Below are 14838 nucleotides of genomic sequence, written 5' to 3' on the forward strand. Positions count from 1 at the left end.
ACATACCGGGGCCCCAACTTGCCCCTCTTCCTGGATCGAATCACCCCTTTTCCAGGAGAGACCTTCAGGAGTACGAAGTCGCCGACCTGAAACTCAAGCTCGGACCGGCGTCTGTCTGCATAACTTTTCTGTCAGCTCTAGGCGGTCAATAACCTCTGTTTAACCTGCTAAATCTGCTCTGTCGACTGAAGCACAATCTCTGTACTGCCCATTACTCCCTGTAACCGAGAATTACCCAAGATGCAACTCTGCTCTAAATCTCAACGATCACTCGGCCCATAAGGGTTAGGAAACCATGAATCACTGGATCCCCGATCCAAAGCCCACCTTATCCATTTCGGGACGATTGAGAGACCCATTCTCACTCTCCGAGCAACTCTCACGAGTTCTCCTCTTGCAATCGCATACACATGCTGCACTAGCCCCAACATACCTTTCTCTTCCCTTACCTAGGGAAATCCACTTGACGACCTTGCCACTACCCCATGTATCGCACATGCTCCGAATCTGCTCGCAAGGACTCTCGGGTCCATGCATTACCTCTCCTCAGCAAATGAGGGTCCGACACCACCTCCTATGCAATAGCTCAAAGGGCGGCATACCAATGCACTAATGATGGCTGTTGATATGAGACAACTCAACCAAGGATAATTACGTACCGCGGCTTCCTCCGAAATCTAATACACATGCCCGAAGCATGTCTTCGAGCGTCTGAATCGTTCACCCTCTCTAAAGTGTCCTTAGATGTCATCAGGATAAGCTCCTTTCTCATATTCCTCTTCAAGACTAAGTACCAGGTCAGCTTTTGGCTCCACAGCTGAGCCCCCAACGTCACCCATATCATGATCCAAGTGTCCCACTAACTTCCTCCCCGTGACCACTATCCCGGCCCAGTGACACGCAAGTCACGAAATCCTCTTTTCCTCATGCGAGAAAAATACAATCCAACCGAGGATCATCTCAACTCAAATCTCTGGTTTCTGCTCCGCATATTCCCTGCGTATCTCCCCGCATCTCCTGACAGAGATGGAGACCCCCGTCTCGCCCCCGACTCAACATCCAAGCTCCAAGGACTCAATACCAGGGCTACTCAAACCCAACTCTTCCACATCATGCACTGCTCGAAAAACATTCCAACGTCGAAATTCTCTTGCCATCTAGTGAGTACTGCAACTCCATGCAGCATCACAACACCCTCTGAGTAGGGAGTACTATGGCTCGAATATCCATCACAGACTCTGGAGGCAATCAACATAACAAATGCCCATCTTTGCGAAAATCCACTCTCTCAAATAATCTCCCTGGATGCCCATACTCGAAAGGCTCCCACTAGATTCACAGATACTTGATATGCCACACGTCGATTCAATTCAGGATTCACAAATAACTCCGAAATAAAGATATCATACCCGGATATCTCAGAATACCCCAACAAAACATCACAAGATCCTGCCACAACCACTGATCTCCTGCCCCAAGCATCATATAGACACAATAATACATCTCCTCTGAACCCCATAATTAGATCTACATTTTTCCCATATTATAACTTCGGTGCATATAATTTCTCGATTGGAATACGAGAAAACGTTGACGCTACGAAATATGCTGATAATTCTCCGAAACTCTTTTTCCCGACGCTCAAGATCCAAACAAGGATACGCATACCGACCCCGGGAGTTGGCCGCTCAATCATTCTCTATCTACTTGCAACAACACCAATCACCTGTCATGGATACATTCGTCCTCCTCCTCAAGTACTTCCCGTATTAACTCACTCTGACCCCTTTCCTCGATCACCGACATCTCTGGTCTCATGATTTCTTACAGCATATCTCTATACTCCACTTATAACTACTCTTGACAAATCTTTGCTTTCTTACATACTGCACCCGGTTCTCCCCCACTTAGGGTTCGAACCATCACCAATTAGCACACAACCAAACCACGACTATTTTTCACCAGCGAAATTGCACCTGCTCCAGGAAAGTGCTACGCAACGCCCGATAATTCCCCCCTTAAGGAAATCAATCAACCTCCTATAGCCTGAACCTCTGATTAATTCTCCAAGAACTTCTCATCACGACTGCCTCTAATCGTTCCAAATCCCATACCAATCTAACACTAAGCATCTCAACTGGTCAATAACATCCCTGGCTCATAGACTGCACCGCAAAATCATCATTCCTCTCACCTCAACTCATCAACCAATGTTCCAACGCCGGAATTGTCCCACGGACAGGGACCCACTCCCAACATAGACGAAAACTCTCTGCACTGCAAAACTCAACTGAGCTCCCCACTGCTACCACTATAACACAACCTACTATTCTCAATTAGGTGTGGTGTGGTCCTCGACTACCTCAGTCCCAACTGAATGTCTGCTCCCGATAAGTCACTGCCTCGTGGCACTCCTGCTACCTGATACTCTGAGGAAATCATTATTGATAACGACCTGCAGGGTGTACTCCCAAATCCAAAACTGAAACATCAGGCCTCTCGTGTTTTGCACACAAACATAAATGGCACCACCCACCTAGAAGGTGACCTCTCCTCTATCGACTGATTGCTCGACTCAGACCGAAATTTTCCTCTCCCTTTAACTCCTTACCAAGATACTCTGATAGGCACTCGCCTTTCCTCTCGAGGAACGCCTCTCCATACTCAATCAGGGTCTATAGGCCTAAAACCCCTAGCGTCCGATCTCTACCTCATCGATCATGACCGGATAACAAGATAATCACAAGCATCATTCACTACGAACCATGGTACTCATCCCATGACATCCCTTCTCAATATGCTCCGGTGTATGGTACCCGAACCATAGCTTCACTCCTCAACCTGCTCCGATGTATGGTACTCGAACCATAGCATCACTCCTCAATCTGCTCCGATGTATGGTACCTGAACCATAGCATCACTCCTCAACCTGCTCCGATGTATGGTACTCGAACCATAGCATCACTCCTCAATCTGCTCCGATGTATGGTACTCGAACCATAACATCACTCCTCAATCTGCTCCGATGTATGATACTCGAACCATAACATCACTCCTCAATCCGTTCCTTAGGACCTTCAGAATGCTCCCTGTATCAAGTATGGGTCCTCTGCTTTCAGTAGTACGGGCCCATACTACCTGCCACATCTACCCATACTTTCCACACGGACCATCCCAGAGCTCCTAAGTAGCTGCTCGACCTGCTCTTTCACCAATCCCATCGCATGTGCCCGCTGTCCAGCGAAATCCTCTACTTTACCAGCGCACTCATCTGGCTAGGTTTACTCCCTAGTCTCTTCCGTCGTCCTCCCACTTCTTTGCTATCAGCTGCTGAAGAGCTCCTAACGATGTCAGCCATCTACCTCCTGAATATCGTCATACTCACTTAGTAGTTGACTCCCATCATCGAGAGTTCCACAAAGCACAAAGCAAGCAGCATTCGAGCATCGAAGAATACATAGGACTCCTTATCTGTGATAACTCCACCTTCTCGGCTCATCCTCGGAATACCCCTGAACTCTGTAACTCTACCCCTCATGTGTTCTAACTGGATACTCTCACTCATCACATACTCAAAAGCATAACGCACATATAACAACAAACCCTAGGCTAAGGCATCACAAATCAGGCCACTCTAGTCCTAAGATATGAAATACCTAGCCTGTCTCTAGCATGCAATAATATCTCATAAAGTGCATCATAGTTATTTCATAACATAAAAGTAAGGGTATTTTGGGAAATCACCGTTTGGCTCTGGCTGATTGTACACACTGCTCTTTCTTGCTTTCTCTTTGAACTCTTATTCACTTTTAGAAAACTATTTATTTGAAAACTTTTTCTTACTTCCTCAGTTTGAGTCCAGATTTACCCGAAGGCGCATCCGAATCCCTCAAACCAAGGCTCTGATACCAGTTTGTAACACCGTAAATTTCAAGGCAAAATTTTCATTTAAAATAATCATTTTAATATTAAAACACTTGTTAAAAATCTCGTTCATAATTGAATTACAAAGCATAGTTTCATTTTCACTTGAATAGAAAACCAGGATCCTCCAAAATTTGACTCTTTCTCTAGTGTGTACAATCGAGCCGGTGCCATCCCGTGTTACTGAAAGAACCTGAAAACAACATAACACAAAACACTGTAAGCACGAAGCTTAGTGAGTTCCCCAATATACAACTTACGCATATACGCCTTTCCAGGCCCTGACCTTCCGGTCCACAACACAACCCGCCTTCTGGCCCTTAACATAATCGCCTTCCGGCCCGTAACATATTCGCCTTTCGGCCCATAACATATTGCCTTCCGGCCCATAACACATTGCCTTCCGGCCCATAAAACATACACATCACATATAACAATTAACTTACCACATATAGCACATATATCACATATCATATCCGACCTTCCGGTCACGTAGCATATTGCCTTCCGGCCCATATAAACATACATAGCATGCATAGTAATTATCTTACCACATATAGCACGTATATCACATATCATATCCGACCTTCCGGTCACACAGTCAAACCCTTCCGGGTACAGTATAGTGAGAAGACTCACCTCGCGGATACTGAAAGTTAGCAACTCCTGAAATCCCTCGTACTTGATCCGTCGAGCTACAAGATCCCTATAACATCATATATCTCTTATTAATACTTTTATCTTCCACGTTAACTGACCCTAAGAAATCACACATGGGTCAACTCTGGTCAACGGTCCACGGTCAACTCGACCGGACTCGGCGAGTACTCTGGCGACTCGGCGAGTCTAGTCGTCCTCCAATCCTCTAAGGTTTCCCTTCTACTCGTCGAGTATTCTCCTTGACCCGACGAGTTACTCCTGGAAGAATCGCGGGGCCACCCCGACTCCACTCATCGAGTCTGAGGAACAACTCGACGAGTCCCAGCTATTCTTCAAGCTACTCGCCGAGTCTGCTCATCTGACTCGGCGAGTCCATGCCATGCAGCCGCTCAAACTGCTCCCTAAGGTCAGAACTGCTCCGACCATTCATAGGTCTGGCCTTCCTAGACTGATCCATTATGTATGGTCCTCATTTCGGTGCTCATGCTACACCCCAAGACTTATAATTCACATGTTGACCTAAGGCATAAGGATTTTGTTGGGCTTAGAAGATTGCGTCTTTTGGGCTTGTTTGTTTATTATTTTTTGTATTACGGTTTGGGCCTGTCCAACCGTGTGTCTTTTATGCTTTGTATATAAGCTTATGCTTGCATGCATATTAGGTCAAGGTTTTAGAGATCTGAGAATACGATATTTTCCAGACGACTAAAGGTTTCTTTGATCATACTTGTAACCTTCCAATCCTCTACAGTTGATGTTCTTAATCGATCTCTTCTGAGGATTTTGTTTTAATCATTCGACACGTTTGATTCATTCTTGTTCTATAATTTTACTGTGTTTATATCGTCATTGTTTTCATAACTTGTTCAAGATCTTATCGATCTTCATAGATTAAAAGAAACAATAATCTCATCAATTGGTATCAGAGCAGGAGGCTGTGTAATTGATACACATCTTTTCTGTGAAAAAGATTTTCATTAGGGTTTTTCCGCAATCATTAATATTTATTGAGCCGTCATCTCTTTATTGAAGTATCTTGATATTTATTATTTTGCCCTAATCTGCTTTATTACAAGTCTGATCTTTGAACAGGTTTTTACGATCATAATGGACGCGACACAATCAAACGTTATTAATATTTCAAACAGCATTGGTTCGACGACAAGGATTCCGATCTTATACACCAACGATTATGAAGTATGGGCACATCATTTCGAAGACTACGTTATTGGGTCGGAGGAAAATGGGTATCTGATCTGGGAAGCCATCACAAACGGACCGTTCTCTCATTCTGCAACGTCCATAATCATTAAAACTCAAAAAGAATACAAAGATCTGCTCAAGGACGTGAAAGACATTGCACAAGATGAAAAGGACAAGTTCCAATGCAATATCAAAGCACTAAGATTGATCCGGTTCGCCCTTCAGTCCGATACATTCAGATTGGTTAGCTCATGCACGACGGCGAAGGATGTTTGGGACAGACTTCATGAACTGTACTCTACAGACGAAGATCTCGAACATTCTATTCAAACTCTGCTTCTATCTGAGTTTGGTGAATTCAGACAAGGGGCTGAAGAATCTGTGACCTAGACGTTCGATCGCTTCAATCATCTTCTCAGCAAGATGATCAAACATGATATCGAAAGGAAGCTCATTGAACAGAAGGTTACATTCCTGAATGGTCTAAGGTCTGAGTGGAGAGCAGTAGTTTCCACGGTTAAAGCCCATGAGCAATTTAAATCATACTCTTTGGCGAAACTGGTGGGAATTCTCAAGTCTCAAGAGAAAAACGTGGTGCAAGAGAAGAATGTCGTTTCCAGTCTCGGTTCGTTGGCTCTCGTGTCAAAAAGTAAAGCCATTATGGAGGATGAAGACCTCAGCCTGGAAGAATATGATCTCACATCGGAAGATTATGCCTTGATGGTATCCAATCCCAAAAGGTTCATAAAGAAGAAATTTCCCAGCAACAAAAACCGAAACTGGCAGGGAAGTTACAGCTCTAAAAAGGTGGTTAATGAACCGAAAGTTGAGGAGCACAAGAAGGAACCGAAGGTTGACGGCGACTCTGGGGTGAGCTGTTTCTATTGTGGTGGGAAAAATCATTATGCTAAGGAATGTGTCCTCAAGAAAATGGCTGAGAAAGATGATGGGAACGATGAGGAAGCTGTGTTGCAGAAAAGGCTAGATGAGTTGAGAAAGAAGAAGTCTGCTGCTAACCCGCCTAGTAATGCTCTTATTGTGCAGGGTTCTATTCCAGGTGATGAGTTCGGTAGCACGGAAGTTTGGTCTACCGACTCAGAAGACGAGGAAGTGAGGCAGCCTACTCATGGAAAGGCGTTCGTGTCTAAGGAAGAAGGCAGTGGTGGTAAATGCCTTATGGTTTCTGACGTATCTCAATTGAGGGGATACAACACCGATGGAGGCAATGATGGACAGAATGCAAAGGAGGACATGTGCTTCACAGCCAAACCACTCAGCCAGCAGCTCAATGAGCTTGATGAACTGATAAAGAAGGTACAATCTGTTTTTATTTCATGTAAAGTACCATCATCCTCTTATGAGAAAGAACTAAAAAGTGTCAATACAAGAATATCTCATCTAGATAGTAGCTTAACTCAAACTCAGGTCACAAATTCTAACCTAACTGATCAATTGAGCAGGGCAGCGTCGAAGAGTGAGGAGCGGAGAATGTGGATAGAGTTGAAGGAATCAGAATTAGTCAAAATTAAAGATGAAAACATTTATTTGCAAAGAGACAATTTGAAATTGTTAAAACAACGAAATGTTTTTTGCTTAATTGCTAAACGTCTGTATTCTAATATTACTCAGCTTCACTTGGATTGTGAAATAGGCCAAAGGATTCACCGCATGATCTTGCCCTTCGTAGAATTTAAGGAAGATGAAATCGATGCCGAAGCCTATAATTGTGAAAGTGTGATATCATCTGATGACATAAATCCCACCTACATGTATGGACTGGACAAAATTGAGTCCTTCATTAAATCTAAAGACCACAAGCTCATGCTTAAAAATCTTTTGGATGAAAATGACAGACTTAAACTGAGGACCGAAACCATGCAAAAATTTGACTCTTTAAACGCCAACGTAAGCTCAGAAAACAAAATTGATGTTGAAAATGCATCTGAGCTTAACGAGGACGACAATATGAGTGAAATTTCTGTAGAGGACACGGTTGACTGCTCAGAATTTATTAAAACCGAGCCAGAAAATCACAAGAATCTAATTTCTGAAAATTCTGTAGAATTCGCTCGGTTGTCCCATCAAAAGTCCCCGAAATTAATTGAGAAAGCTGTTGTGTATCAAAAGGTCAGGACTACTCCAAATCAAGTATACAAGGTAACAGGAGTAACCGAACATCAAACAGCTGAACTTGCAGCTATTGTAAACGAAGACAATGCTGATGGCTGTGATGAATACTTCTGGGAAGCTCCCATTGATAATGCAGACGAAACCATTGGTTTATCTGAAAGAACTTCCTGGAAGAGCAAAGGAAGATATATACCCGAACCATTGAATAAGCCAAATAACTTCAATGAGCCAAGCACTAGTGGTACAAAAGACACTCCTCAGAAGGATGTTCACTCACCAAAAGCAGACATTCCTAAGGCTCCTTCAGCTCAAAGTAACTCTACCGCAGTTCAAATGGAACCGGTCAAGGAGTCAGCAAAAACGAAAGCAAATGTTCATCATCAACCCTCTCAGATGCGGAACAGGAAGATAGAAAGGAATAATAGATACTGGAAGAATCTTTCTGAAAGGAAACAATTTTGGCGTTCCCAGAATGCATACTTCACTCATCAAGACAAGAATCTAAAGTATGAAAACATTCCTGCTGGAAAAGTTGAAAGTCACAAAAACCGAAAGTCAAGGTTCGGTTCACAAGAAGATATCAACCGAAAGTTAAGTTTCAGTTCACAAGAAGAAACCAACCGAAAGTCAAGTTTCGGTTCACAAGAAGACATCAACCGAAAGCCAAGATTCGGTTTACAAAAGGATAACAACCGAAGGCAGATGTTCGGTTCCAAAGGTAGCTCCAACCGAACGCAAAGGTTCGGTTCTGAAGACAAAAGAGTGCAAAACTCTAAGGTTGGTCCTTCCAATGATCAAAAACAAAAGGGTCACCTAGAGTCTCCTTCTAATTCTAATTCATCTCATTCTTCTTCACCCTCTGTTTCATATCGATCTTGTTCTAAATCTCACTCATCAACTGAGCAAAAGTGGAAGCAGAAGGTCAATAAATCCACAATAGAGACCGAATCTAACTCTACTAATCTTAACAAAATAAAAGTTTACACCATTAAAAGGAAAGATAAAACAACTCTCGTAAAAAGAACTTATCTTGTTGATATCTCTCTCAGTGCTCCTGTTTCAAAGCAAAGCTCACGTGGACCCAAGAAACTTTGGGTTCCTAAATTTGTCTAAATTTTGCAGGTTATAAGTGACGAGCAGTTCGACGAAGAATGGTACATTGATAGTGGCTGCTCACGTCACATGACAGGGAGGAAAGAGGAGCTTAGGGAGTACAGATCGCTTGCAAATGGTGGCAACATCAAGTTCGGAAACAATTCTTTCGGCACCATAAAGGGATACGGGATGATAACCAATGGGGACTTCTCTATAAGGAAGGTGGCTTATGTGGAAGGACTCCAACACAACCTCATTAGTGTATCTCAACTGGTTGGAGGTACAGGTCTCAAAGTCTCATTCGATGATGAAGGTTCAGAAATTATAGAGAAAAAGTCAAATAAAATAATTCTCAAGTCAGAGCGAAAGGGTGAAATGTTTCCCTTAAACATGAAACCCATCAAAGGAAACCCAGCTGTGTGCTTATTGTCAAAAGCGCAATCCGACGAAAGCTGGTTGTGGCACCGAAGATTATCTCATCTTAACTTCAAAGATATCAACCGTCTTGTTACAGGAGGTCATGTAAGGGGCCTTCCATTACTCAAGTTCGACCGAGATCATCTGTGTGCTGCATGCGAAATGGGAAAGCAGAGTCCTCAAACTCATCCATCTATAGTCAACACAAAAGTTGTTGAACCACTCGAATTAATTCATATTGATTTGTGTGGTCCTTCATCTATCGAAAGCATCGGTGGTAACAAGTATATTCTTGTTATCATTGATGACTTTTCACGATTTACATGGGTGTTCTTTCTAAAGCTCAAATCTGAAGCGACTCAAAAGCTGAAAATGTTTATCAAGAAAATTGAAGTACAGCTCAAGAAGGTTGTTCGCAACATCAGAAGCGACAATGGTCTCGAATTCAAGAACAGGGAGTTTGAAGAGTTTCTTGCAGAAAAGGGAATTAGTCATAATTTCTCAGCTCCCTACACACCACAACAGAACGGAATAGTCGAAAGACGAAACCGATCCTTGTGTGAAGCTGCCCGAACTATGCTAAGTTTCGCTTCTTTACCTCTTTATTTTTGGGCTGATGCTATATCTGCTGCTTGTTTTACACAGAACAGGTCATATCTCAACAAAAGGTTCGCACTCACCCCATATGAGATATTGAACAACAGGAAGCCAAATGTGAAATTTTTCCATGTGTTCGGCTCAAGGTGTTTCATCTTCAACTCTAAAGAACACCGAAACAAGTTTGATGTCAATGCCGACGAAGGAATATTTCTGGGTTACTCTCTCACATCCAAGGCATACAGGGTCCTAAACAAGCGTTCAAGAAAAATTGAAGAGACGTATTATGTGACCTTTGATGACAACTATGTCAAGAAGCTGCAGGCTAAAGAATATATCACTGGGGAAATCTTTCCTCCAAATGGCATGGTTACAGTCTCGGTTGCTAATCTATTCGAGACATTTCTGCAGCTCTTTGACGAACCAGAGAATGCTTCACTTTCTGAAGCTGGTGCAGCAGATAACAAAGTTGATCACATGGAGCAGATTGTTGAAGATGCTGCAAGGAGAATGTATGAAGAAGAATCAATCTGTAACGACTCTCCTTCCAACGAAGCTCAAATTGAGGGGGAGCCAAGTGCTCAAGTCAAGGGGGAGCCAAGTACTCAAGTCGAGGGGGAGCCAAACGCTCAAGTCCAGGGGGAGCCAAATTCCACAACTTCAACCGAAGAGGTCTCAACACCAGCAAGCTCAGGCCCACTAGAATCACACGAACCTCATATCTTCCAAAGTACACCAACTGAGGTAGAACATAATGATGTGACACTCGGTTATGATAGCCAATCTGAGCTAGACGAAATAATCAATGCTGAATTAGACCCAACTGTTGATCCAAATTACCCTCCTCTTATCAAATGGACCAGAGATCATCCTGTCTCTCAAGTAGTTGGGGATGTATCTGAAAAGGTTCTGACCCGATCACAACTGAAGGCAAAACAAACTTCCTTATTTTCAAAGGTTGAATTTTGCATGTTCAATTCATTCGTATCAAAAGTTGAACCAAAGACAGTTAACACTGCTCTCGATCACTCTGATTGGGTTCAAGCAATGCAAGACGAGTTGAACGAATTTGAAAGAAACAAAGTCTGGCGCCTAATTCCAACTCCTCCAGATGCTTCGGTTGTTGGTCTCAAATGGGTTTTTAGGAACAAAATGGACAAGGAAGGTAATGTTATACGGAACAAGGCTCGTCTGGTGGTAAAGGGATATTGTCAGGAGGAAGGGATAGACTACGAAGAGACTTTCGCTCCAGTAGCTCGGCTAGAATCTGTTAGAATATTTTTGGCTTATGCTGCTCACAAGAACTTTGAAGTTTTCCAAATGGACGTCAAGTGTGCATTTCTCAATGGAGAACTTGAAGAGACGGTGTACGTAGAGCAACCTCCTGGGTTCGTGAACGAAAAGCATCCAAATCATTGCTATATTCTGGATAAAGCTGTGTACGGCCTTAAACATGCTCCGAGAGCCTGGTATGAAACGCTTACAAAATTTTTAAAGATGTCTAAATTCAAACAAGGTTCGGTTGACCCAACCTTCTTTCGCAAAAAGGAAGGTAACCACCTTATGATAGTTCAAATTTATGTCGATGATATCATCTTTGGCTCCACGAATCCAAGCTTAACTGCTGAATTCAGAAAGCTGATGGAGACTAAGTTTGAAATGAGCTCAATGGGTCCAATTAACTTTTTCCTTGGTTTAAACATAAGACAGGGACCCGAAGGCATCTTTATTAATCAGGAAGCTTACACAAAGACTCTCCTAGCAAAGTTCGGAATGATGGGAGACTCAAAAATCAAAGTCCCAATGGCATTCGGCACTAAGCTTACCCCATCTCTAGACAAACCAGCTGTTGATATCACGCTCTATCGTCAAATGATTGGATCGTTAATGTATCTAACTGCTAGCAGACCTGATATCATGTTTTCTGTGTGTTATTGTGCTCGATTTCAGGCAAACCCTCGTGAACCTCACATGCTTGCAGTGAAGAATATCCTACGATATCTCAAGCGAACCACCTCCTTAGGTCTATGGTATCCATCCAACTCAGGCTTCTTTGTTCAAGCCTATTCTGATGCTGACCTTGGAGGATGTGGACTCGACCGAAAAAGCACGACTGGTGGATGTCAATTTCTTGACGGGAAGTTAGTCAGCTGGCAATCTAAGAAACAGACATGTGTGTCGCTATCCACAGCCGAAGCAGAATACATTGCAGCTGCATCATGTACATCACAAGGGATTTGGATTCAAAGCCAACTTCGAGACTATGGACTCAATATGAAGAAGATCCCACTATATTGCGACTCCGAAAGTGCAATTAGGATCTGTCATAACCCAGTGCAGCACTCCAAAACCAAGCACATAGCACTAAGGTATCACTTCATCAAAGATCACGTGGAAGATGGAAACGTCGAAGTTCACTTCGTAAGAACCACTGATCAACTGGCTGACGTCTTTACAAAAGCTCTTCCTGAAGCATCATTCAATAAAATATTGCAAGGACTTGGTATGATGGAATCTGAATCAGTACCAAACTTAAAGATATCAACCGAACGTTAGGGTTCGTCTCAACTATCTAACCCACTCTTTTCTTCAAAGATAGTTTCTCAATGTTGTGTATTGGCTGTACAATTCTGTTTTTACTAAAAAAAAAAAAAAAAAAAAAAAAAAAAAAAAAAAAAAAAAAAAAAAAAACTCTTAACTGACACCAACCAAAGGTTCAGGTTCGGTTTTTCAAAATTTTCGAAAAACCGTTAACTGACACCAACCAAAGGTTCAGGTTCGGTTTTTCAAAATTTTCTAGAACCGAAACCAACCGAAGGTTCGGGTTCGGTTTTTCAAAATTTTCTAGAACCGAAACCAACCGAAGGTTCGGGTTCGGTTTTTCAAACTTTTGTACAACCGAAACCTACCAAAGGTTCGGGTTCGGTTTTTCAAAATTTTGTAGAACCGAAACCAACCGAACGTTCGGGTTCGGTTTTTCAAAACTTTTCTCAACCGAAACCAATCGTAGGTTCGCGTTCGGTTTACCTCGAAAATTCGAAAAATTTTTTGTTTTATTTGTTTATGTGGTTACACTTTATGGACTTCCTACTTGTCCCTAGAAGCATGCTGATGTATGTGTCTCAAGCCTCATAAGATTTTGAATAAAGGCCTTCATGACCTGGTATACACAAACCTTGTCTTCCCAACAAGGCCACTTCATTTATTCTAATCGTGAGCTACCTCATTCTTTTCTCATATGAGTTAAGAACTTCCTGCTTGGTCCTTCTTCTTGCAGTAGAGGTACTTTTGTTATCATACACCATCTCCTATTACTTCTCCACTACACTCATTCCATCATGGTAACCCTTGAGACTCTCAGCCCTTACCACTGAGGTTTATGGTTGCACAACATCTGTGTTTATGATCTTAGTTTTGTGACACTACGAACTAAGTGAAACCCAAAATTCAACACCTAAGGAATTGACGGTGAACGATTATATTGTTCAAGCTTTTACTACCGAATTGATGAAAGTACCATATTAAAATCTCCAGTTTTATGTGATTCCTATGAAAATGTTATTAACCCATAACTTTTCTTCCCCTGGGATCTTATCCTTATCTTTCTTTCTGAGATTTCATTTAGCCAAATTAAAAGAAGCCTTTCAACATTTCTCAATAAATGGTTGATCGTATTAATAACGGACATTCCTTTTGAAATCCTAAGTTTTTCTTTGTCCTATGGCATTTAATGCGCGTGGTTAAACAGTAACGGCTTGTCCCTATGAAACGGCGATTATTGGGCGGCGTGATCCTAGGAATCTGACACTCTCTCTCCTACGTGATCATCGTCCGTCCCAACTGTCATCCATAAGAGATTTGAAACGATCTTTCTCTCTCTTCCCTCCCACTATAAATAGCCCGTTATACCTCCTTTTACCTCTTTACCACTCTCAAAATTTCCAAACCTCAAACTCTCCCATACTGTTTCCTGTTCATCATCTTCTTCACACCTGCATCCATGGCTGACTCTTCTTCAGTTCATGCTACATCCCAAATCCTTCCCATTTGCCCACAGCAATGCTTAGTAATTGATCTTAACCCAAAGGCATACGATCCTTACATGTCGCCGGTTATAGAATGCCTAAAATACTCTCAACTCGAACCAGCACTATCCAGAATTGCATCGGTGCCAATGGCGGCTCTATCGCAGGTCTACGCGACTGCATATTATGACAAGGATGTCGACCGAGTATTCTTCGAGATTGGAGACCACAAAACCTCCGTTTCTCGCCCTCGTTTCTGCTCTCTACTCGGATTTGCTTCTGACTCATCCAGAGTCCATCCGGAGTCCATACAAACCTGTCATATGTATAGCATGTTTTACAACATGGGATACACGGAGGTTCTTACATCCGTTGCCAGATTCAAGAAGTCCTGCTTACCGTCTCAATGGAACGGTTTATTTACAGTCCTGTTCAAGGGACTGTCGGAGAGAAGCTCAGGTTCAGACGGTGCCAGTCGTCTGTTCCTTTCTATTCTATATGGAGTTTACAATGGGATCAACCTGGATTACGGGTTCGTTCTATGGCAAAAACTCCTTCAGAGCCTCTCATGTTCATCCAGACACTCTGAAGTTTCATTGGCCCGATTCTGGATTCTGATCACCAAATGGGCCATGGACAGATTCGACGTTCCCATTGCCGAAGGTGCATCGATGACTTCCGTTGGTACTTTTCACACCAAGAAGATCATTATCTCCGATGCCTCCAAATTCTCCTTTATTGGCTCGATTCCGGAGTCCATGTATGGAAGCGTACCTTCGGATAGCAG

This window comes from Lactuca saligna, chromosome 6 (assembly GCF_052625555.1).
Source record: "Lactuca saligna cultivar CGN05327 chromosome 6, ASM5262555v1, whole genome shotgun sequence".
Lineage (NCBI taxonomy): Eukaryota > Viridiplantae > Streptophyta > Magnoliopsida > Asterales > Asteraceae > Lactuca > Lactuca saligna.